Here is a 22,968-nt window from a genome sequence, read left to right as displayed (position 1 = left end):
GTTTTTCGAGACAGGGTTTCTCTGTATAGCCCTGGCTGTCCTGGAACTCACTTTGTAGACCAGGCTGGCCTTGAACTCAGAAATCCGCCTGCCTCTGCCTCCCGAGTCTTAAGAGAGAAACCACTTAGTTCTGGAAATCTGCTAAATATTTAAAAGAAGCAAAGTCAACCAATATCTGTCTTTGATAGTGATTCCATGTAACAACCATCACTAAAAGATATCCCTCCAGCTACGAGCTTTGTGTCCTCCATAACTCAGTATGAATTTCTACACACCATACTGTCCAGGAAGAGAGGAATCACCTGTGTCTTATATCTTGGTCTTACTGCTTAGAATAGGGAGGGCCATAATCACAGGTGGCACTTGTCGTTGCTGGAAAAGTAGCAAGGAAGACAGGTTACCTTTTTTAGACTTTCCATGTTGGGAGCAGTTAGGAACTCTTCTTGTTCTACCCTTGTTGGCTCTTAGCAAAGGAAACCAAAGTGAAAATAAAATTTTACTGTGAGAAAATGAAGAAAGACTGTTTAGATACATTTCAAACTGGGTCTGTATGCAAGTCTGCATACAGACTTGTCTTATCCCCATCACATGAGCCTATCACCCTTTCCCTGACATCTGTCAAGTGGTAGCTTTCAAGAGGCTCCAAACACAACACATATCAGCCCAGAGAGTCCTAGGAAAGAAGCCCATATGCCTGCAATACTATCCCATCAGATGGCAGCCTGAAGATCCGAAACAATGTTTCCTACACGTCTGATGTCATCTGGCCTTGTCCTATGTGATCTTCATTCTCAAGCTCAGGCACTGTTGAACACCAGTTCAACATGAATTAGGGGACAACTATTTGCTAAATAAATCAATCCTGTTCAATGATGATACCCATTATATGCCAAGGCTCTTCTTTAATTTGAAACTTTTTAAACTTCAGGACTAGAAAATAGAGAATAGTAAACCGTATACATCCAGTGCCTGTAATTAGATAAACATAACATATTTTATATGATTTGACTTAGACACACATTTTCAGGACAATGTCTACTAAATGTGATGGGGTGTGATTAGGCTGATGTCTCTGAAGAGATACACTGCTCTGTTAAACTCTTCTAAATTCTACACAACTTGGGGAAATTAGTTGTTATTTAATTTCTCAGTGTTTTGATGATGAAGCTGCTAAAGGATTATAATCTGCAATTTTTGTATTTTTCTACTAGTGTCATTTCCTCGAGTTTCCTTTAGAGATTCTACTGATGTTAGCAGGGATTCAGCACATGTTTGCTCATAAGCCACCCAAGAGGGAGAAAACAGAGGCCTCTGTCTTCCCCCTTCACCACAGCTTGTGATGATTTACCTAGTGGGTTACCTTGGCCATTCTTCACACCCATTATTTCTGAGAACAGTTAAGCTAGAAAAGCTTCCAGAACCTAAATTTTAAAATAAAAAAGGACATCTTCCAAGAAGAGGCATTTGAAAGCAGTACTTTGATTGCAAATCCCTATCAGTGGCCGAGGGAAACATGAAAACTTCTGGATTCATTTTATAAATTCCATTTTTCAAAAGGTTTTGGAACCTTCTCTTTACAAAGGAAGTGTGGCCCCTGCTATATACAGTTAAGGCTTTATATTGTTCATGAAAATAGTTTATTTCTTTCCTTGAAGTTCTTGTTGCTCTTTTTAACCTTCACTTTCTAAAAACACCAGACCACCTAAAAAACATAGTCATTTTTATGTTAATGTTGACTATACTACCTCAAAAATCAAAACTTGATTCACAACTATGTACTATGTCATTTAACAATACTGGCAAGTGATGGAGCTGTATGTAGCTCAGGGATATAGAGCATTTGATTGGCTGAGCCAAGGCCCTTCATTTGATCTTAAAAAAAAAAAAAAAAAAGGCAGCAAGGAACACTATCTTTTGTCTCCAACAATGACACTTAGCTAGCACAAGATGCACAAAAACTGAGTACCAAAGGATGAAGATCAAGTTATCAAGCTTACAGTACCTCTAAGAAGATGTGGCTATTCTTATATCTGATGTATCCCTCAAAACTAATCAGAAGAGATGAAGAGAGCAGCATATCTTTAAAACGAGGACAAGACAACAAAAAGACATAACAAGTGTGAACATTTATGCACCAAATATGAGAGCCCCCAATTGTGTAAACAAACACTAAAATCCATAAAAGATTACATAGGTCCTGACATAATAATAATTGAAGATTTCAATTTCCCAGTTTTATGTGAGAGTCTATCTTTCAAGCTAAAAGTCAGCAAAGAAACTTCAAAGTTAAATTACACTGTAAACCAACTAGACTTAACATCTATATACATAACACTCTAACCAACACATAAAGCACACACATGTTTCTCAGAAGCGCATAGAACTTTCTCCAAAATTGATCTCATGGGTCACAAAGGAAATCCTAACAAGTGAAAAAAGAAAATAAAAAAGAAAGTCAAGATAATTCCTTGCATCCTATCAGATTATAACATAAAACATTAAAAATCAACAGTAAAGAAACTATTACAATACAGAGATGAGTGGAGACAGGACAGCACACTTTTGAATGAATAGTGTGTCACTTAAAAACACTATGGAAGAAAATTTAAAAATTCGTAGAGTCAAGTGAAAATGAGAGTAAATCTACCAGAACCTCAGGGATACAGTCAAGATAGCCCAAAGAGTACAGTTTCTATCAAGTGCTCATATTCACAAAGAAAGAGAGATTTCAAGTAAACAACCTAATAATGTACCTCATAGCAGATGACGAGAAGTAACTGGCTAGGGTAGAAGTTAATGAAACAGAAACTGAAAGAAAAGTATATAGGAACAAACACAGAGTAAGTAATTTGAAAAAAATAACAATATTAACAAATCTTTACCCCCAAAGGAAAAGACCCAAATAAAATATAATATAAAACAAATAAAAAACAAAAGATAAAGATAAAAGGGGGTGTTAGTATAATGAATGCCAACGAAATCCAGAACATCATTACTTTGGGAAACACTTTGAAAACTTATATTTCAAAAAAGTTGGAAAACCTAGAAAAAAATGGGTGAGTTTCTAAATGCCTGTGACCCGCCAAAATTAAAGGCATCAGAAATAAATAACTTATACATAATCATTAGAAGCAATGAGGTTTGAGTCTACAGAGGCTCAACAGGTAAAGGTCACATATGTTTAATGACCTGAGTTCAATCCCTAGAACTTACCTAAAGTGGGAAGGAAGGAACCAACCTGATGGAGTTGTCTTTTGATCTCCACATGTGTCCTGGCATACACACACACACACACACACACACACACACACACACACACACATTAAAAAAAAAAAAAAAAAAAACTGAATACAGTCAGCTAGGTCTACCCACATGACTAAAGAGAGCTTCCAGGATTTGCTGCTTGTACCTAGCAGCAGATGTATCTGAGGTTTTTAATCAACCCAAAGGACTCAAAGCAGAAAAACAAATTGTATCACTGGTTATCATGAGCTCTGTTCTCTTGTTTGAATCCCCAAGACTTAGGTATAGTATGAAGAATTAAGACACTCACCCTGGCAGGAGCTGAGGGTTACCGTGCAGACATGACCAAGTCTAAGAACCACACCACACACAACCAGTCCCGCAAATGGCACAGAAATGGCATCAGTCGCAAAGATACGAATCTCTTAAGGGGGTTGACCCCAAGTTCCTGAGGAACATGCGCATTGCCAAGAAGCACAACAAGAAAGGCCTGAAGAAGATGCAGGCCAACAATGCAAAGGAAGTGAGTGCACGCGCAGAGGCCATCAAGGCAACTGGTGAAGCCTCAGGCCATCAAGCCTGAGATGCCAAAAGGCCCCAAATTCAAGCTGCTGGCTTTCATTGCTTACACTAAGCTTGGTAAGCGGATTCGAAGCTATATGGCCAAGGGGCAGAGGCTCTGCAAACCGAAGCCTAGGGTTCAAACCAAGGCAGGGCCCAAAGCTCCAGCTAAGGCCCAGGCTTCAGCTCCAGCCCAGGCTCCCAAAGGTGCTCAGGCCCCCAAAGGTGCCCAGGCCCCTGTGAAGGCCCTTAGAAAAGGCTCCTGCCAGTGTGAAGACAGATGAACTGCTGTGACACACCTTCCCACACACTATTTGCAGATGACCAGTGTCCTATGCTGTTCTTACAAATAAACTCAGGCAAGATCTGTTAAAAAAAAAAAAAAAAGACACTCACCCCAGACTCAGGACTAGCCTCACCACTATTGAATACTTTACCAGATATTTTTCTTTTTCTTTGAAATGGAGTGTAGTACCTAGCACAGAAGGTACTGTAATGATTAAATCAGTATAGCAAACACCCATTGTGCCTCAGCCCACATTCTTTTGGAACATTTTGGATTTTTTGCTCTGGCCATTACATGATAACCAACTTCCTGCAATAGAATCTTATAGCCCAGTTCCATAACTTGGAAAATCTAGTGAAAATAAAAAGCCAGTCTCCAGTAATAAAATCATTTGAAATTTCAAGACACAGAACCTTGTGAGGTTGTACAGGTTGTGTATCTGACACAAGCCTCTCCCCTTTGCTGTGCCAAAATCATCTCCCTATTTCTGTTTCAGGGTTTCTTTGAGAACATGAGTGATTTTGACCTATGAGTCAAGGTTGGTGCAACAGAGGAAGGAAGTCAGTGAATAAATATCACTGTCTGCTCTCATATGGATGGACAATTTAGAGGAGTTATATAGGAGTTCTCAGTCAAGTAGGGTTGAGCTTCAGCTGTCCACAGCCACAATGAGCCTGCTGATGTCAGGAGTCAATTTCCCTTCTCTCTCTGACCCGCACTCAGGTTTTGGTCTTAAACACTGTCTCAGGCTTAAGTAGCATACTATGGCAAACGATGTGGTACTATGTGGTACTTCTCATCAACCTCATCAACATGATTTTTATCTCCTTCTGTATTGCAAGAGCCAGTGACCAGAGAAGAGAAGTAGGGATCTAATTCTCACCATAAGAGTGAAGAAGAAAACAAGATGTTCACCCTCTCTTCAGGTATACATGCCTTTTGCTTCAAAGTCATTTACTCATTTTGTCTTTACACTCTCTGATAGAGATTGCAGACATTCCATTTATTGAAGTTCTGTTCTCTCTGACATCCAGTTGGCCTTGATCCTATAATAATCTCACTGGAAAAGAAAGGATGATCATGACTCAGGCTCTGAATAGGGCAGGAGAGCAAGATTCATGATCTTACCAATAACACAGAAAACTAATTTAAAGGAAGTAAAGTACTCTCAAGACATCACTTTAAAAGAATAAAGGACAATTGGATACTTGACCAGCTGAGAGCCTCATTCTGATAGCTATTAAAAATTTATAAATCCTACTAGCTTTATATCCTGTGTTACAGGATTGTACTTTTCTTTCTCAAAATAGAATCTTTTATCTTGTGTCTTTAATTCATCAGCATGCTTATCCAACAAGGTATCTCAGAAATGACATTAAAGCAAGAAAACTACATCAAACTCATTTGCTAGTTCAGATCTTGCTACCTGCTGGATGTCTACCCTCAGACTTTAAAAGTTCAGTTCAGAGAGTCTAACCTGAGTTCCCACTAAATCATTAGGTTTTTCTGCACCACTGGTCATCAGGCCAATCACTTTGGGCTTGGGAAATTGATCACAAGGCTTGACCCTGAAGAAAACTGACTTTTGATCCCATAGCAGCTCTTTAGCTGGAGTACGGTCCTTATGAGCTCTTCCAAGATCTTCACTGGAATGTTGATTGGGGTGGCCTTGTATGGGTCTTGTGCAGGCAACCCTAATGTTGAGAGTTCATGGCTACAGCATCCCTGTCATGTCAAGAAAACATTACACATTTTTAACACATAAAAATGGATTATTTACTTTTGCTGAACTATATAACACGTATGTGGTAGAAATTTATACAGGACAAGAGAGATACATATTAAAGCAATACTAACCATCAGTTTACACACTAGCTGGACAATAATCAAGAAGTTCTGGAACACTCTGTTAGTATATGTAGAAATATATAACTAAATAAATCTTCCTGCAGTAAAATTTTGCAATAATATATACCATATAACCTACCTTTAAACAGAAAGTTCCTTGTCTGGGAACTTATCTTTTATATACATTCAAACAACTACTCTGTGTTGAATGAATTACCTAGGGATCCATCCCATATACAGTTACCAAACCCAGACACTATTGTGGATGCCAAGAAGTGCATGCTGACAGGAGCCTATTATGGCTGTCTCCTGAGAGGCCCTGCCAGAGCTTGACAAATACAGAGGCAGATGTTTGCAGCCAACTAGGGGACTGAGCACTGGTCCCCAATAGAAGAGTTAGAGAAAGGACTGAAAGAATTGAAGGGGTTTGCAACCCCATAGGAAGAACAACAATATCAACCAACCAGATCCCCCAGAACTCCCAGGGACTAAACCATCAACAAAGGAGTACACATGGCTCCAGCTGCATATGTAGCGGAGGATGGCCTTGTCGCACATCAATGGAAGGAGAGGTCCTTGGTCCTATGAAGGCTCGATTGATGCCCCAGTGTAGGGGAATCGAAGGCAGGGAGTTGGGAGTGTGTGAGTGGATGGAGGAACACTCTCATAGAAGCAGTGGGAGGGATGATGTGATAAGGTGTTTCAGGGAGGGAGGGAAACCAGGAAAGGGGATAACATTTGAAATGTAAATAAAGAAAATATCCAATAAAAAAAAGAAAAGAAAGGTATTTACTACAGCACTATTTGACTTAGCAAACTTTTGAAAACAACCTATATGTCAATAGATGACTAACTCAGTTTTAATATATCTATCCAATGAAATATTCTGTAACCATAAAATTTGGTGAGTTTTTTTTTGTAACAATATGTAATAGTTTTAAAGGTTAAGTGTTTTTAATCCACAAGGTGTTTTAAGGGGTGAGTATTTTTTTTAGTTTTTTTGTAACTATATGTAATAGTTTTAAAAGTTAAGTGTTTTTAATCCACAAGGAGTGAGTATTTTATCATGTGCCTGAAGAAGATGAGTATATCCACACACACATATTTGTTTGTACATAATTAGATAATTCCGGAAGCATATTATCAAAGCTAATAGCAAAGTTTGTTTCTGAGGAGGAAGGCTAGATGTTCAAGAACAAAATGGAATGTAGATTTTCACTACATGCTTTTTGTAGCTTTTGAAGCATGTGAAGCATTATATGCTCTAATTCAAAATAAAAACTGGAGGTGCTGGAGAGACAGCTTAGCAATTTAGAGCACTGACTGCTCTTCCAGAGGTCCTGAGTTCAATTCTCAGCAACCACATGGTGGCTCACAACATCTGTAATAGGATCCAATGCCCTCTTCTTGTGTGTCCGAAGACAGTGATAGTGTACTCATATAAATTAAAAAAATAAACCTTTAAAAAAAATAAAACAGGGCTAAGGAGATGACTCAGTGCACATGAGCACTTTCTGTGGAAACAGAAAGACCAGAGTTCAAATCCCCAGTCCTGGCCTCTATGTGCACAAATGCCCATATATACAACACATACACACAAAAATAACCACACATGCACATACATTCTTTTAAAGACAGAGTCACACTATATAGTCCTAGCTGGCCTCAAATTCAAAAAATTACCTGTCAATATTTTTTCTTATTTTAATAAGGAAGATGGGTTAACAAATCTTTAATGTCTTACTTTTAGATTTGGGGGGGGCATAGAAAACAATCATGATTTTTTTTTACATTTTGCATAAAAAATTGAAGAGAATAAAGGCTGAAAGGGCCAGAAAAGGTTTAGGCAACAGGGCTTCAGGGAGGAATCAGGAATCATGTAAAATGGGCGCCATATGCTCCTGAGGAACCATGAGAAAACAATAAATGAGACTGGTAAGTAAGTTGTTTTCTAAACAGCTCTAGCAAGAAGGCACTTCTGTGTGGTTCTCTTTAAAATGTCCTTGGAACTGAGGGCACATTTGCCAGTGGCTCCTCGAATATTCTTTCCTCTCCCTGTTCCTTTCATCCTCCATCCCTGACCTTTGAACTTGGCCCTGTCAAAGCTTAATGGTGGCCTTGGTCCATACAGTTGACTTTGCAATCATATAGCAAAAGTCTGAGCTCTGAGACAGTTTAATTTGCTCTCACAAGCTCACAACATTAACACTGTCTTTATAAAACTAGACATAAGCATGCATGATGCTATGATCACATGCCAAGCAAAGAAATCCCTTCAATTCTCTACTTCAGAACTCCTGAAGACAATTAGTTCTCTTACCACACTTAAGCAGTGTTAAAGACCCTAAGACCTCTCAATGCAGAGAAAAATCTGCCTCATTCATATAAAAGTATCTGAGAATGGGGCTGGAGAGATGGCTCAGCACTGGAGGCTCTTCCAGCGCACCTGAGTTCAATTCCTAGCACCCACCTGGAAGCTCACAGACTTCTGTAATGCCTGCCGCAAGAGACTGAAGATCCAGAGGTTCTAATGTGCTCTTCTGGCCTCCATGGGCACTACATGTATGTAGTACACTAACATACATGCAGGTAAAATACACACACATACAACATAAATAAAAATTAAGGCTTAAAATTTTTAAAGAATAAATAAATAATGTGCTGTGTTTTATCTTTGTATGTAAATTTTTGTGGTACACATGTAACTTTTTCAGGAGGTGGTGTTCCTACATCTTGAGGCTACTTGTATGTAATGAAAATGGCCAAAAATATAGGTTTTGTACATAATACTAGGATATAGACACTAGAAATTTGAACCCAACAACTCACAACAGTTCAACATTCATTTATAATTATAAAGCAGAGGGTAGGTAGGAAGCCAGGCATGGTGACTCATGTCTTTAATCCCAGCACTCAGGAAGCAGAGACAGGTTGATCTCCATGAGTTTGAGGCCAGCCTGGTCTACAAGGAGAGTTCAAGACCAGCCAGGGCTGTTACACAATGAAATTCTGTCCCAAAAACAATAAACAAACAAATAAATAAAGCAGAGGTTCAATGACAGAATAAAGCATAAATAATGTTTTAGGTATTTAAGATTAAAATTTGGGATATCTATTCTCCTTGAATTTGGCAGAACTGCATTGATTTCACATGTGAATGAGCATAATAAAGGCTTTTGCATGCTTGCTAAGAACTGTGCAGTATGCAGCCCAACCAAAGTTGCCAAAGTCTGCAATCACAATTATACTAATATGGAAATCTAGTGAGCTAATTTTCAATTATGAAAATCCAGCTTTAGTTAACCTTAAGACTTAAAAAACATAAGTAATAGTTCATTTGTAATATAATAATATTTATTCTTACTCCATAGGTCCTTTTGAAGATCAGATGATAAAACGCACTGTTGCAAAATTTTACGAACTACAAACTAATCTGTAGTGTCTCCTCCCCCAGCCTGAAACCTGCTTGCTCAGGGGTGAAGCTTCCTGCTCATTCGTTCTGCCACGCCCACTGCTGGATCGTGCTGCTTTGCTGTTTGGAGCCACACATGTGCTCACCCTGCTACTGGACCCTGAGATTATTTGGCGGGAATCGGGTCCCCTCCCCCTTCCTTCATAACTGAGTGTCGGAACAAGTAAAATGGAGCTTTGATCAGAGTGACCATTGACTTGGCTCCGTTTCTTTCTTCTGCCCCGTCTAGTTCCTCTCTTGGAGCCCAAGTTGCCATCTCAGTTGAACAGTTCGTTGCGAGCTGCTGGTCGGCCGCAACACTAATCTATACATTTTTCAAATGTTCCTTCTTTGAGGACCTTTCTCTAATAGTCATGTAACTTTGAACAGCCATGGCCAAAACTGTTGAACTGTAAAAGACCACAAAGGACCCTCCTAATAAGACTGGGAAACTGGGCAAACCTAAGCTTTTAGTCTAGTAAACAAAAGTAAAGCTATCAAAAAACACGGTTTAGAAATTAATATATTTCAGATCTGCTGATAGGTCTATACAGTGTGCCTATGTTCAATCAACACAAACAAATTTCCTGAAAAAAATGAAGGGTTTGTTGGTACACCCAAACCTCTAGCATCTGATAAGCAACTATTGAAGTAAAATAAGCCAAATTTCAGATTCTCCCCACCCCCAGGAAATATGCCCCACAGATACTTAATAACACACTCTGTTTCTTTTCAATCATTATATTAGTATATGCAAACTCACCTTCAGGATCTGTTTTAATTACAAATGTCATACATAAAACATGGGGAGTCATTTCAACCTGCTCATTATCCTGTGTTGCATTGTTCAATTTGCAAGGCAAGTGTACTTCTAGTACATTTGTTAATTCTTAGTCTTAAGATTTCTACAGGTGTTGGTTCAGCTGCAGCCAGAAGCAGGTGCCCCTTTCTGGGAGGTGGTATAAAATCTTGTGAACACCAAGGCCACACTAGTCTATGCTCCATCCAGCTAGACTCCAATTATGGACATAGATTCGCATATTTTGATTATAGTAGTAGCTCCTGTTCTTTCTCAAATGAAGCCTAACATGTCTGTGCAGGTGAGGGCTAATCTAACACTTCAAAACTTTCTTTTATATCAGGCAGAGAAATAGACTGCCATCTCACTGTATGTTCTCAAAACTTTGCTAAGGTAGAACTATGTTTAATTTGATATATTGAGGCTATTTAAACCTTCAAAACCTCAGCTTCTGCGAATTAAATGATTTCAGAAGAAACACTTTCAAAGCCTTTTTTTCTTTTAATTCAAAAGCAATTTAAGAAATCCCAAGTTACCCAAGGTCACAGGTATTAAAATGTAATTACTTGATAGATACACTATTGTTTTAGACGTTGCTTCTCAGATGAGAAGCCAAGTAAAATGTCAGTGTGGAAATAAAGAAACAAACGTTCAAATAAAGCTGGAGGACTTCAGAAGACAAAACAATAGGAAGTTATTAGAATTGGGTAGTGGAATTAATCATCAAGGGAAACGTAGGTCATTTTCTATATATATAATAAAAGTTACATATCCTGAGGAGAGAAAATCTGATTGAATTGGTATGCAGGTATCTGGAAGTAAAGCAATTTTGATCAGCCACCCAAAAATAGATTTGAACCCCAAACCAAAAAAAATTAAAAAATAAAAAATAAAAATAAAAGACTTTCAAGTTGAGGAAAAATGTGAGACCAGACATAACCAGGATGTCTTCATTTAAGTCACATGTGATTGCTTGGCACAGTTCATCCACTATGAAATTCTGATGTACAACTGGACTATCTTAGCAAGACAGGCTTTCTTTTTCTTCTTCTTTTTCTTTTTCTTTTTCCTTTTCTTTTTCTTTTCTTTTCTTTTTTTTTTTTTGTTGTTGTTGCTGTTGCTTTTGTTTTTGTTTTGTTGTTGTCTCATTTTGTTTTGTTTTGAGAAGGGTTTTTCTGTGTAGCCCTGGCTGCCTTGGAACTTGCTCGGTAGATCAGGCTGGCCTCACACTCAGAGATTTTGATAACTCTGATTCAAAAATTTAGAGGTGGGCGGGTGGCCCCATCCCTCAAATGGAGTCCATGTCTATCTACTGGAGGTGTTCTCTTCAGGTTCTATCTCCCCACTGATGGGCATTTTGGCTAAGGTCATCCCTATTAGGTTCTGGGAGCCTCTCACATTCCTGGTATCTGGGATTTTCTATTGGTTTACACACACCCCATGCCCCACCCCACATTGCTGCATATTTCTATTCATGCTCCTGGCCCTCTAGGCCTCTCTCCTGTCCACCCACCCCCTCCTCCACCTAATCCTGCTCCTTTTTATTCCTTCTCCTTCCCTCTCCCACCCAGATCCCTCCCTTTCTCTGCCTTCCATGATTATTTTATTCCTCCTTCTAAGTGGAACTGAAGCCCAGTGTGAGTAAAGTTAATTGTTTCTCACTTGGATTATACCTCACAAATATTTAGACAACTCAAGTTGTTTCCATACTCTAAGGGAGGCAGGTCAAGTTAGAAAAGGCAACTGGAAATTTCAACAACAACAAAAGACCAAGGTGTCTCTTGGCTTGTCCCTAAGCTCATGAAATCCCAAGGATAAAAGACACAAGACATTCCCCCTAAACTGAATGTCCTTCCCTTCTTCCTGTGTATCTCTGTGTCAGGCTTCCTGACTTTCTCTTATTCCCTATGTTCATTCCCTGTCAACTGGTTACTTGCTCTGCCTCTTGACTTACGGTTGACTTTATTTAGCACTGTTTGCAATAAACAGAAAGCTCTTGGGCAGGATTATATACTAGGGTTGAGCCACACCACAACTTAGAAATAACACAATCGGTTCACAGTGTGATCAAATATCCTGCAACATTTCTTTCCTATGTGATCCTACATTTGTAACATTGACAATATCACATATTGCTGAACATAGAAACTCAGGAAGCTCTGAACAACCCCAAAGCTTGTGCCTTACCCCTGAGAGATTCTCCTTTTCCTGGGAAGTTTCTAGTTATCTGTCATTCTTTAAGCTCTCTAGAAGAATACATTATATATTCAGAGTTGAGAAGTATTTGGTTAAATGGTGAAAACTATAAATATGATCACTAGAACATGCTCAGATTTTGCTTCTGTGTTTGTACTAGTTTGTCATTCTTTATGTAAACTTCAATATTAACACCTACAGTACACAAGTCTATAAAGTCCCATTGAGAGTCATCTGTCAAACTTATACTGTGTCATCAGAGCCAAAATTATAAACACTGTGTCAAGAACGACAGATCTTTCATTTTCTGCACCTCCTTGGACTCTTAATCAATCTGAAACAACAGAACCTTAGTAAGAAAATGCCTCCATAAGATAAGGATGTAAGCAAGCCTGTAAGGCATTTCTTAATCAGTGATTGATGGGGGAGGGCGCCCATTGTGGGTGGAGCCATTCCTAGCTGGTGGTCCTGGGTTCTAAAAGAAAGCAGGTTGACCAAGCCATGAGTAGCAAACCAGTAAACAGCATCCCTCCATGGCCTCTGCATCAGCTCCTGTCTGGAGGTTCCTGCCCTGTTTGAGTTCTTTTTTTTTTTTTTAATTGAATATTTTCTTTATTTACAATTCAAATGTTTTCCCCTTTCCAGGTCTCTCCCCTCTGGAAACCCCCTATCCAATCTTTCCTCCCTCTATGAGGGTGCTCTCCCACCCACCCTCCAACTCCCCACTTCCTGCCCTGGCATTCCCCTACACTGTGGAATGGAACATTCTCAGGCCCAAGGGCTGCTCCTCCCACTGATGTCCAACAAGGCCATCCTCTGCCACATATGCGGCCAGAGCCATAGGTCCCTCCATGTGTATTCGTTGGTTGGTGGTCCAGTCCCCGGGAGCTCCAGAGGGTCTAGCCTGTTGACACTCTTGCTCTCTCCATGGGGCTGCAAACCCACTCAGCTCCTTCAGTCCCTTCTCCAACTTCTTCATCGGGGACCCTGAGCTCAGTCCAATGGTTGGCTGCAAGAGCATCCACCTCCTTATTTGTCAGGCTCTGGCAGAGCCTCTCTGGAGATAGCCATATTGGGCTCCCCTCAAGCAAGCACTTCCAGGCATCCACAATAGCATCCGGGTTTGGTGGCTATATATCGGATGGAACCCGAGATGGGGCAGTCTCTGAATGGCCTTTCCTTCAGACTCTGCTTCACACTTTGTCTCCATTTTCCTTCCTGTGAGTAATTCGTTCACTCTTTTAAGAAGCACTGAAGTATTCACACTTTGGTCTTCCTTCTTCTTGGGCTACATATGGTCTGTAAATTGAACCTTGAGTATTCCTTGTCCTTACTTCCTTCGATGATGAACAGTGATATAGAAGTTCAAGCCAAATAAACCCTTTCCTCCCCAACCTGCTTTTTGGTCATGGTCGTTCATTGCACCAAATAAAAATCCTAACTAAGACACACACAAATCAAACACTTACTGAAAATAAATCATAAAGAAGTTTATTTTAAAATAATTCTTTGGTATACATATACTTTTACTATATAATAAAGATTAAAACTTTTTGTATAATAATGTGGGTTTTTTAACAAAAATAATTAAATCTAGGATGATGATTTAATGCCAGATCATACAGAACATCTTCAATATTTTTTCAAGGTTGATAAATAATCTGGTTTTATAATTGTTGATATTGAGAGTGAAATTTTATGTAAATATGTGATATAAAATTGTAAAATACATGTAGGATAACTTCAGAAATTGTTGAAAATTCTGTCCCAGTCTCGTTCAGTGTCTGTTCTCCAATAAATTCAAGTCAGTATCTCAAACAATAACTTTTTGTGTGAGGCACACCTGTGTGGTTTATGTATGTGTTCACATGCATGTGTTCATGCATGTGTGTGACAGTGTTGTGTGTAAACCAAAGATGTCTTCAATTGCTCTCCTCTTTATCTTTGATACAAAGTCTCTTAATTAACCTGGAACTTGTTGCTTTGGCTAGGCTTTCTGGCTAATGAGACTAACCCTCTCTCAGCATCCCTACTGCCAGCACAATGGATTTTTTTAACATGGCTATAAAAATAATACTATAAAAACTTCAGGGAAATTTATGGCTCTGATAAGTATGATGAGGGAGGGAGTGTGGTTGTTTGAATGAGAATGGCCCACAGAGGCTCATATGTTTGAATGATTGGTTCAGAGTTGATGGTACTAATTCCATATGGCTTTGTTGGAGGAGGTGTGTCACAAAGAGTAGACTTTGAGGTTTCAATAGCCCATACATCCAAATGATAATCTCTATCTCCTCTATCTTTTGCATATGGATCAAGATGTAGGCTGTCAGCTACTGCTGCAGTACCATCCCTGCCTGTCTGCTGCCATGCTCCCCACAAGGATGGCCATGGTCATATCCCTCTGATACTGTAAACCAGCCCCCGAAGCTCTTTCTTCTATATGTTGCCTTGGTCATGGTGTCTAACCACAACAATAGACAAGTGACAAGAGGTGACCTAAATTCAAAAGGAGAAAAAACATGAGTTCTATCTCATATTTGGATCCTAGCCTGTAATGTTTATGTATATAAAAGAGTGCAAACTGGGGTAAACCCTAAAAACACTAGAAAGGAGATCAAAGAGATAAAAGAGATACTGAAGAGGAGGGGAGAGGCAAAAGGACACATGTCATGTGAAGGCAGAAAGGAGACTAGGGAAGAACACAAAGAGAGAAAGGAGTGTTCAAGATGAGGGGAGAAACACTCTACTAAATTACACTTCGTTTGAAAGTTACAACATTGAGTAGCATGGATTAAATTTCCATTACTCTCACCAGCATGTTGTACACAGTAATGTTTGACATTCTTATCACCTAAGGCTTTCCTCCTCATTTTTCTCTTTGTATTCTTTTACTTATTAAGTTTCATGAATGCCAAGGGAGCAAACATGTTTCCATTTACTGAAATGGCCATGGAACACTGTGTGCTCAGACACAAAAATCTTCCTGCTTATCAGCCCATTTAAAGATTTAGCATGATATAATGGCAAATTTTATTTCTTACTCTTGAATGGAAAAGTTAGCATACTCTTAGACCCTAATTCTTCCATTAACTACATAGCTCCATCCCTACCAACAAGAGGCTGGCCCTGGCTTAAATCCCTAAGATCCCTAGGAGCACCTATTATAATGGGACTAAAGCACAATGTATGTAAAAGCAAAGCTTCTTTGCCTAGGCTAGGGTTATATTCTGTGCATTCTTTGGATTCCTCCATATTGTCTGATGGGCTTTCCAAGGATCTCCTTCCCAAATTAAAGGGTAGATAGAGCTGGTCCTTTTTTTCCTAGTTATGTTGGAGAAAGATGACAGTAGAAAGCAAGGAAAAGAAACAAAGTAGTACAGGGAGCTGTCCAATATAGGTCTCCATCTCAAAGAGCCATCATATGAAATGGTTGCTTCCAATCTCCTTAGTGGTACAGGAATCCAACCAACATAGATTAACACCTCAGAAGCCATCGTGTGAAATGGTCACTTCTGATCTCTTTGTAGTCCTCTGAAACTTGTCCCATCATTCTGGGTTTAGCCTTGTGGTCTAGTTCATGTCCCTGATGACTACACTGGAGATTGATTCCTTTTTTGTGGAATAATAGAAGTACAGATATGAGTTTCCTGAGCCACAGTCTAATATTCTCTATCCATGAGATTTGAACAGGTCAGGCTGCCTCATTTGATCGCAAGTTTCCTTATTTGTAATATAAAGAGGAGTGAATTGTTAGTCAGCTTCCCATTACTATGAAAATAAAATAACTGAGAAAATCAACTTAAATGAGGAAGGATTTTGTATCCATGTTTCAAGGATTTCAGTACAATGGTCCCTTGGTCCCATCACTTGGGGCCTGAGATGAGGCCAAGCATTATGGTAGAAAGCAAATGGTTAACTAAATATGCTTATATCATGCCAGGGGGAGGAATAAATGATGAGCCTATCAGTAACTTTATCTACTGATAAGACAAAGACTCCTCATAAATCTATCACTTCCCAAGGGTCTAATCCCTAACCACTGCCATATTAAGGAATATGCTTTCAACACATAAACCTGCTATAACAGTTGAATTGAATGGTCCCAACATTCCTCTTCATTCTAAAATAATATGTTTTCAAAACATCCTGAATTAAGTTTTACAGTTTCAATGCCATTAAAAACTGGTAAATTGTTTTCAAAAATCACTGATAAAAATTATGTATGGTCAATCTTCTTTTATCATTATGTTTCAGGAGCCAATTCCCAGCCAGAGCTAGGCTGCATGCCAGGATCAATGATGTGTGGAGAAAGGGCTTCTCCGTGGGAAGTATGACTGTACTTGTACAAGATGGAATGGATAGATTCTATGATTCATTTAAAAACTGTTCACAAAAATGTATTTTCTCTTCATAAGAGAGTACCATATGACATCTCTTGTCATACAGGGCATTCTTCCCATTGCACTGGCACTGAACTTGGCTATCTGGCTCGTTTAGTCAACAGTATATGTAAACATATAACTTAGTTCAAATCTGAGTGAAAACACTGATTTTATTTGATCCAGCCAGGTCTCTTTCTGCTATGACCTTGTGCCACAAGAAGGGCACATCTCATTAATGGCCATTTCTTCAGTCAGAGTCACAGAATCAAATGACACCTGTGGTGGCTGATTTTGACATGCAATCTGAACCAGAACCGTAATTACGAAGCCACAGCTACAAACATGTAAAGTAAGAAATAAATCTTGTTAGTATAAGCAGGAAATATTGAGGTGGCTTACTGTTATCCAATAGCATACAACAGCATCTGCTACAGCTCCAATAATAAAGAACATTAAAAATGTGCTGCCTGCTGATTGGTAGCTGACCTATTCACCCATTAGCTCTGTTTCTAGCCTTACTTCTCTGCTGTTCCTTACAAAACGTTCTGTTAAAAAGTTACTTGGTTACCCTCTCTACCTTCTCCCCCTTCACCGAGCCTGTAACTTGCTCCTGTCAGACTTTTGTACCACTCTTATTAAATACAGCAGTAAATTCTCTTTGCCAAATATGATGAGCAATCATCTCATTTCACATCCGTGCAGCATCAATGTGGTTGACAATCTCTTTCTTTAGCCTTTCTTTCTTAATCCTTCACATTCTCCCTAGTGAGTCCATTATTGACCCTGGAACTTGCAACTCTGACCACGCCCTTCCACGTGCTGGGATTCCATGTGTGCTCCACCGTGCCTGCCACCAGCAGAGAAGTGAGGCTAGAAACAGAGCTAATGGGTGAATAGGTCAGCTACCAATCAGCAGGCAGCACATTTTTAATGTTCTTTATTATTGGAGCTGTAGCAGATGCTGTTGTATGCTATTGGATAACAGCATTTTCTCGACGTGGCTTTGGAAATTTCATCCTCTTTTTCTTCCCATATTCCCTTTTCCATCCTCCTGTTTTCCTTCTGTCTTTCTTTCTACCCTCCTCCTAAGGTGGAAAAACTTACAGCAGGCAGAGATGGGAGTGAGACACGTGAATCATCATAGCACGTCTACTGGCACCCAAGATGGGACATGTGGATGAGAAGAGGTATTTTAGTCAAGCCTTCAGCATACTTAGCAGTGCCCAGTGGTTAGGTGTCTTTAGGAGGGAAGGGGGAAAGCTGCACAGCAACTGCCTGGATAAGGGGACTGATTCTATTTCTTCCCAATCAAAACCCAATAGGTTTTTTTTTTTTAATGAGAATTGAAGACCTGAAACCAAAACTTATGAAAAGTTCAAAGTCTTAGGAGGGAAAGGAAGACGAGAGGTAATGGAAAGAAGGAATACGAGAAGAAAGAGGAAGAGGAGAAGATATAGCAAAGCAAAATGTTATGGTTTTACAAGTAAAGATATTTGCTACCAAAACTGCCAACCTCAGTTCAGTTGCTAGAACCCATGAAGGAGAAAACAAAGCTGGCCTCTGACCTCCAGATGCCCACTGTGGCATGTATGCAAACACACATACATACAAATACGTGGTAAATAAATAATATGTTTTTTTAAAGAATCAGATCTGTAGACCAATTTAAGGCCTACAAAACTGCAGTAGTCAACACTATGGAACTGGTAAAAAATGTAATTTGATGAGACAGAACTGAGTACAAATATGTTGTGTCCGGCCAGCAGATCACAGGTCTGGATTCTAGCCTGGAAAGGCATTTTGGAAACCTGGAAGAGAAGAGGGACCAGGCTGTGCGAGATAAGGACAGAACCAAGACAAGGCTCTGCTCAAGGTTCAATTGTAATGTCAGCAAACATGCTTTATAAAGAAAAGGGGAGGCCCGTCCCTGGCCAAGCAAAATTCCTTTGAAGTAGATAGGTCAAGCCTTTTAGTGGGAACTCGTGCGTTCAAACTCCGGAAGATTCTTGGAAGAGAACCGGTTAGGCCTCAGGCAGGTTGGGCCTCAGGCAGGTAGTGGCACATCAAAGGAGCAGCACAGCAGGTGGCTCTGCTTAAGCTGTGGATGGTCACAGCCAACCTTGCTAGGCTGGAAGGAGGTAACACAAATAGACTCAGGTGTCATTTTCAGTAGTTTTGTTTTGTTTTGTTATCAAAAGAAATGGTTTATCAATAATTAGTGCTATTATCAACCGGTTAACACTTGAAAGAATGAACATGCCCAAGGCCCTGGGTCTCATCTCAAGCACAGCAAACAAAGAAAAGGAGAGAAGGAGAATGAGGAAGGGAGGTCTGTTCTTCTAAACCACAAATTATCAAAATGTTAAAAAAAAAAAAAAAACAGAAAACGGAATGAACCACTTAACTACTAAATTGAATATGTCATTTAAGAACTTCCAAACACTTCATTGTATAAGCACAGATTACCCTAACAAATTCCACCAAATACTGAAAGCTTGATAGACACCAACTTTACATGAGCTGTTCAAGAAACCTGAACAGAAAGGAACATTTTTCAACTCATGGTATGAGGCAGTATTACTCCAGCACCAAAAACAGACAGTGAGTGCAGAAACAGGGAACTAGAAGCTTATGTGTCTCACAAACCAAAATACAAAAATTGTCAACCAGTTAGATATGTGAAGGTGAGGACCACCAAGCCTGATGACCTAAGTCTGATCCTCAGGACCCATGTGGTAGAAGGAGACAAACTGTCCTCTGACCATGCACAGTCTGTCATACACACACACACACACACACACACACACACACACACACACACACATTACATAAATAAGTAAATAAATACAATTTCTAAAATCTTCAACAAAGAGGAAACTCTTATATGCTGCCATTTTGGAAATAAGTCTGGAGGTGTCTCAAAAACTAGATATAGAAATGCTATATGACCCAGTTGAGTACATAGCATGGCACTACTGAGTATAGAGCAAACAGACTTTGTATCCTACTTGTCTTAGTTAGAGTTACTACTGCTGTGATGAAACACCATGACCAAAAGTAGCTTGAGGAGGAAAGGGTTTATTTCACTCACAGATCCTTATTACTGTTCATCATCAAAAGTATCAAGGGCAGAAACTCAAGAAGAGCAGGGACCTGAGGCAGGAGCTGATGCACAGAAGGGTGCTGCTTACTTGCTTGATCCCCATGGCTTGTTTAGTCTGCTTTCTAATAGAACCCAGAGCTACCAGCCCAGGGATGGCCCCACCAACAACGGACTTGGCTCTTCTTCTCAATCACTAATTAAGAAAATACCCTACAAGCTTGCCTTGCAGCCTGATCTTATGGAGACATTTTCTTAATTGAGGCTTCCTCCTTTCAGATAACTCTAGCTTGTGTCAAGTTGACATAAAACTATCCAGCACACTATTACAGAGGTACTGACACATGCATGCTCTCACTTCTGCTCTATTCATAGGAGATAAGATGTGGAAACAACGTGATGCTCATGGACAGATGAATGAATGAGAAAATGTGGTACATGTACACAAAGGGTTATTCCTCCACTCAATATGAATCTGAAGAAAAATAAATCACGAAATTTTTAGGTAAAAGGATAGAACTGGAAAAAATTATTTTGAGTGGGGTAACTCAGGCCCAGAAAGGCAAATACTGACACCGTATGTTATCTCTCTTATATGGATCACAGCTCAAAATCTTTTGTTTGCCTTTAACATGGAACACAAGGGAAGCCAGGAAAGTAGAAATGGGCCTTTTACCAAACCTTGACATTACTACCGATGCCATGTTTTGCTTGCAGAAAGGAGCCTAGCATGGCTGTACTCTGAGAGGCTCTACCAGCAGCTGAATAAGACAGATGCAGATACAGCCAAGCATTGGACTGAGGTCAGGACCCCTATGGAAGAATTAGAGGAAGGACTGAAGGAGCTGAAGGGGATGAAAACTCCATAGGAAGATTAAAAGTATCAACTAACCCAGACCCCTGGGAGCTCCCAGAGACTAAGCCATCAACCAAAGAGCATACATGGGCTGGTCTGTAACTCCATCCCCAACCCCACCCCCACTCCCACCCCCCACCCCTGCATATACAGAGGATTGCCTTGTCTGGTCTCATTGAGAGAGGATGTGGCTAATCCTGTAGAAACTTGATGCCCCAGGGAAGGGGGGATACTGGGGATTAGGAATGAGATGAGAAGGAGCATCCTCTCAGAGGCAAAGGGGATAGGGGATGAGGTGAGGAACTCTGGGAGGGAGGACTGGGAAGGAGGGCAACATTCAGAATGTAAATAAATAAAATAATTTAATATTAATAATAAAGAAAGAAATGGGCCTTTTGAGTTGGAGACAGTATTAAGGAGGGGAAATAATAAATTACACATCAATATGGATCCCAGCAGCAACACAGCTTACAGTAGACATCAACATGGCTTCAGGCTGAAACACAAACTATGGCCATTGGCATTGTCCTCAGTAGTTAAACATGTGCCTCAGACGTCAACCCAGCCTCCAGAGCCCAGTAGAGCATGGGCCTGGCTACCTTTTTTGCTGCATGCCCACCCACAAGGTCAGGGTGCAGGCTACCAAAGTAGTGAATTTTTTATGGTAACATAAGTGAATATCAAATTCAAACAACAAAACATTAACTTCTGCTACTTAGAAGGCTGAGGCAGGAGGATCAAAAGATCCAGGACCTGGGCAACTCAGTGAAACTGAGTTAAAATTCTCCTTTTTTTTAAGGATTGGGTGTGGCTCAGTGGTAGAGCTTGCCTATCAAGTTCAAACCCCAGTTTTGGAGGGGTTTGTTTGTTTGTTTGTTTGTTTGTTTTAAAGTAAGAAGGACTATATACTATCGAGGCTTTGAAGCTGGAGGGCCAAGTGCAAAGACTAGACAGTGGCTCTTAGGTACTATGAGAGAACTCCATACAATGGCCAGAGTAACAGGCATCATGAAGCAGTGCTAACTTTTGCTTCACCAGTGTGAGCTTTTTTTTTTTTTTTTTTTTTTTTGGTTTTTCGAGACAGGGTTTCTCTGTGTAGCCCTGGCTGTCCTGGCACTCACTTTGTAGACCAGGCTGGCCTCGAACTCAGAAATCTGCCTGCCTCTGCCTCCTGAGTGCTGGGATTAAAGGCGTGCGCCACCACGCCCGGCTCAGTGTGAGCTTTTTAAAAAGGCATCCCTCCGATGTTTATTTCCCCTTCTGTGTGAGATTCAGACATCCTCCCTTGAATCTCCCTACTATTTAGCTTCTTTGGGTCTGTGGATTGTTAGCATGATGTGGTAGTTTGAATATGCTTGGCCCACAGGAAGTAGCCTATTAGGAAGTGTGGCCTTATTGAAGAGGGCGTGGCCTTGTTAGAGTAAGTGTGTCACTGTGGAGGCAGGGCTTTAGGTTTCATTCATATGTGTGTGTGTGTCTGTGTGTGTGTATGTATACACTCAAGTCTGACCAGTGTGATCCAGAGCTTCTTCCTGACTGCCTGTGGAATCCAGTTCTCTTCTGCTGCCTACAGAACAAGATGTAGAGCTCACAACTCCTTCTCCATCACCATGTCTGCCTGCCTGGGCTCTGCCATGCTTCCCATCATGATGATAATGGACTGAACCTCTAAAACTGTAAACCAGCCCTAATTAAATGTTTCCCTTTTAAGAGTTGCCTTAGTCATGGTGTTTCTTCACAGTAATAAAACCCAAACTAAGAGATATGGTTATCCTGTACTTTATGGCTAATATTCACTTACAAGTGAGAACATACCATATATCTCCTTTTGGGTCTGAGTTACATCACAGTTGAATAGTATAGTATTCCATTGTGTAAATGTACCAAATCTTCTCTATCCATTCTTCAGTTGAAGAACATCTAGGTTATTTCTCGAAGGGGACTATGAACATAGTTGAGCAAGTGTCCTTATGGGATGCTGGAGCATCTTTTGAGTATATGCCCAAGGGTGGTATAGCTAAGTCTTAATGTAGACTTTGTCTCATGTCATAAAACACAGACCACAAGACCTTTTCCAAGCAACTTGCATTAAAATAGCAGGAACACTCCATTCTTTAGCATTCTTATCTATGAACCCTTTTAGAGGCATACACAAATTGCACCTTTTCAGGACAGACCTAACTGCATCTTACATCTATTTAAGCTTTTACAACTTGCTCACATTTACTTTTTCTATTTACAGT

General features: G+C 40.0%; 1 pseudogene; it reads left to right on the top strand.

The window, feature by feature from the left end:
- The first annotated feature begins 3,613 nt into the window (after nt 1–3,613).
- On the top strand, nt 3,614–4,088 carry LOC147000343 (large ribosomal subunit protein eL29 pseudogene; annotated as a pseudogene).
- Nucleotides 4,089–22,968: the final 18,880 nt, after the last annotated feature.

This window comes from Mus caroli, unplaced genomic scaffold, assembly GCF_978045245.1.
Source record: "Mus caroli unplaced genomic scaffold, Mus_caroli_1 scaffold_18, whole genome shotgun sequence".
Taxonomy (NCBI): domain Eukaryota; kingdom Metazoa; phylum Chordata; class Mammalia; order Rodentia; family Muridae; genus Mus; species Mus caroli.
The sequence above is the reverse complement of the archived record's forward strand: the minus strand, read 5'-3'. Positions and strand labels throughout refer to the sequence as shown.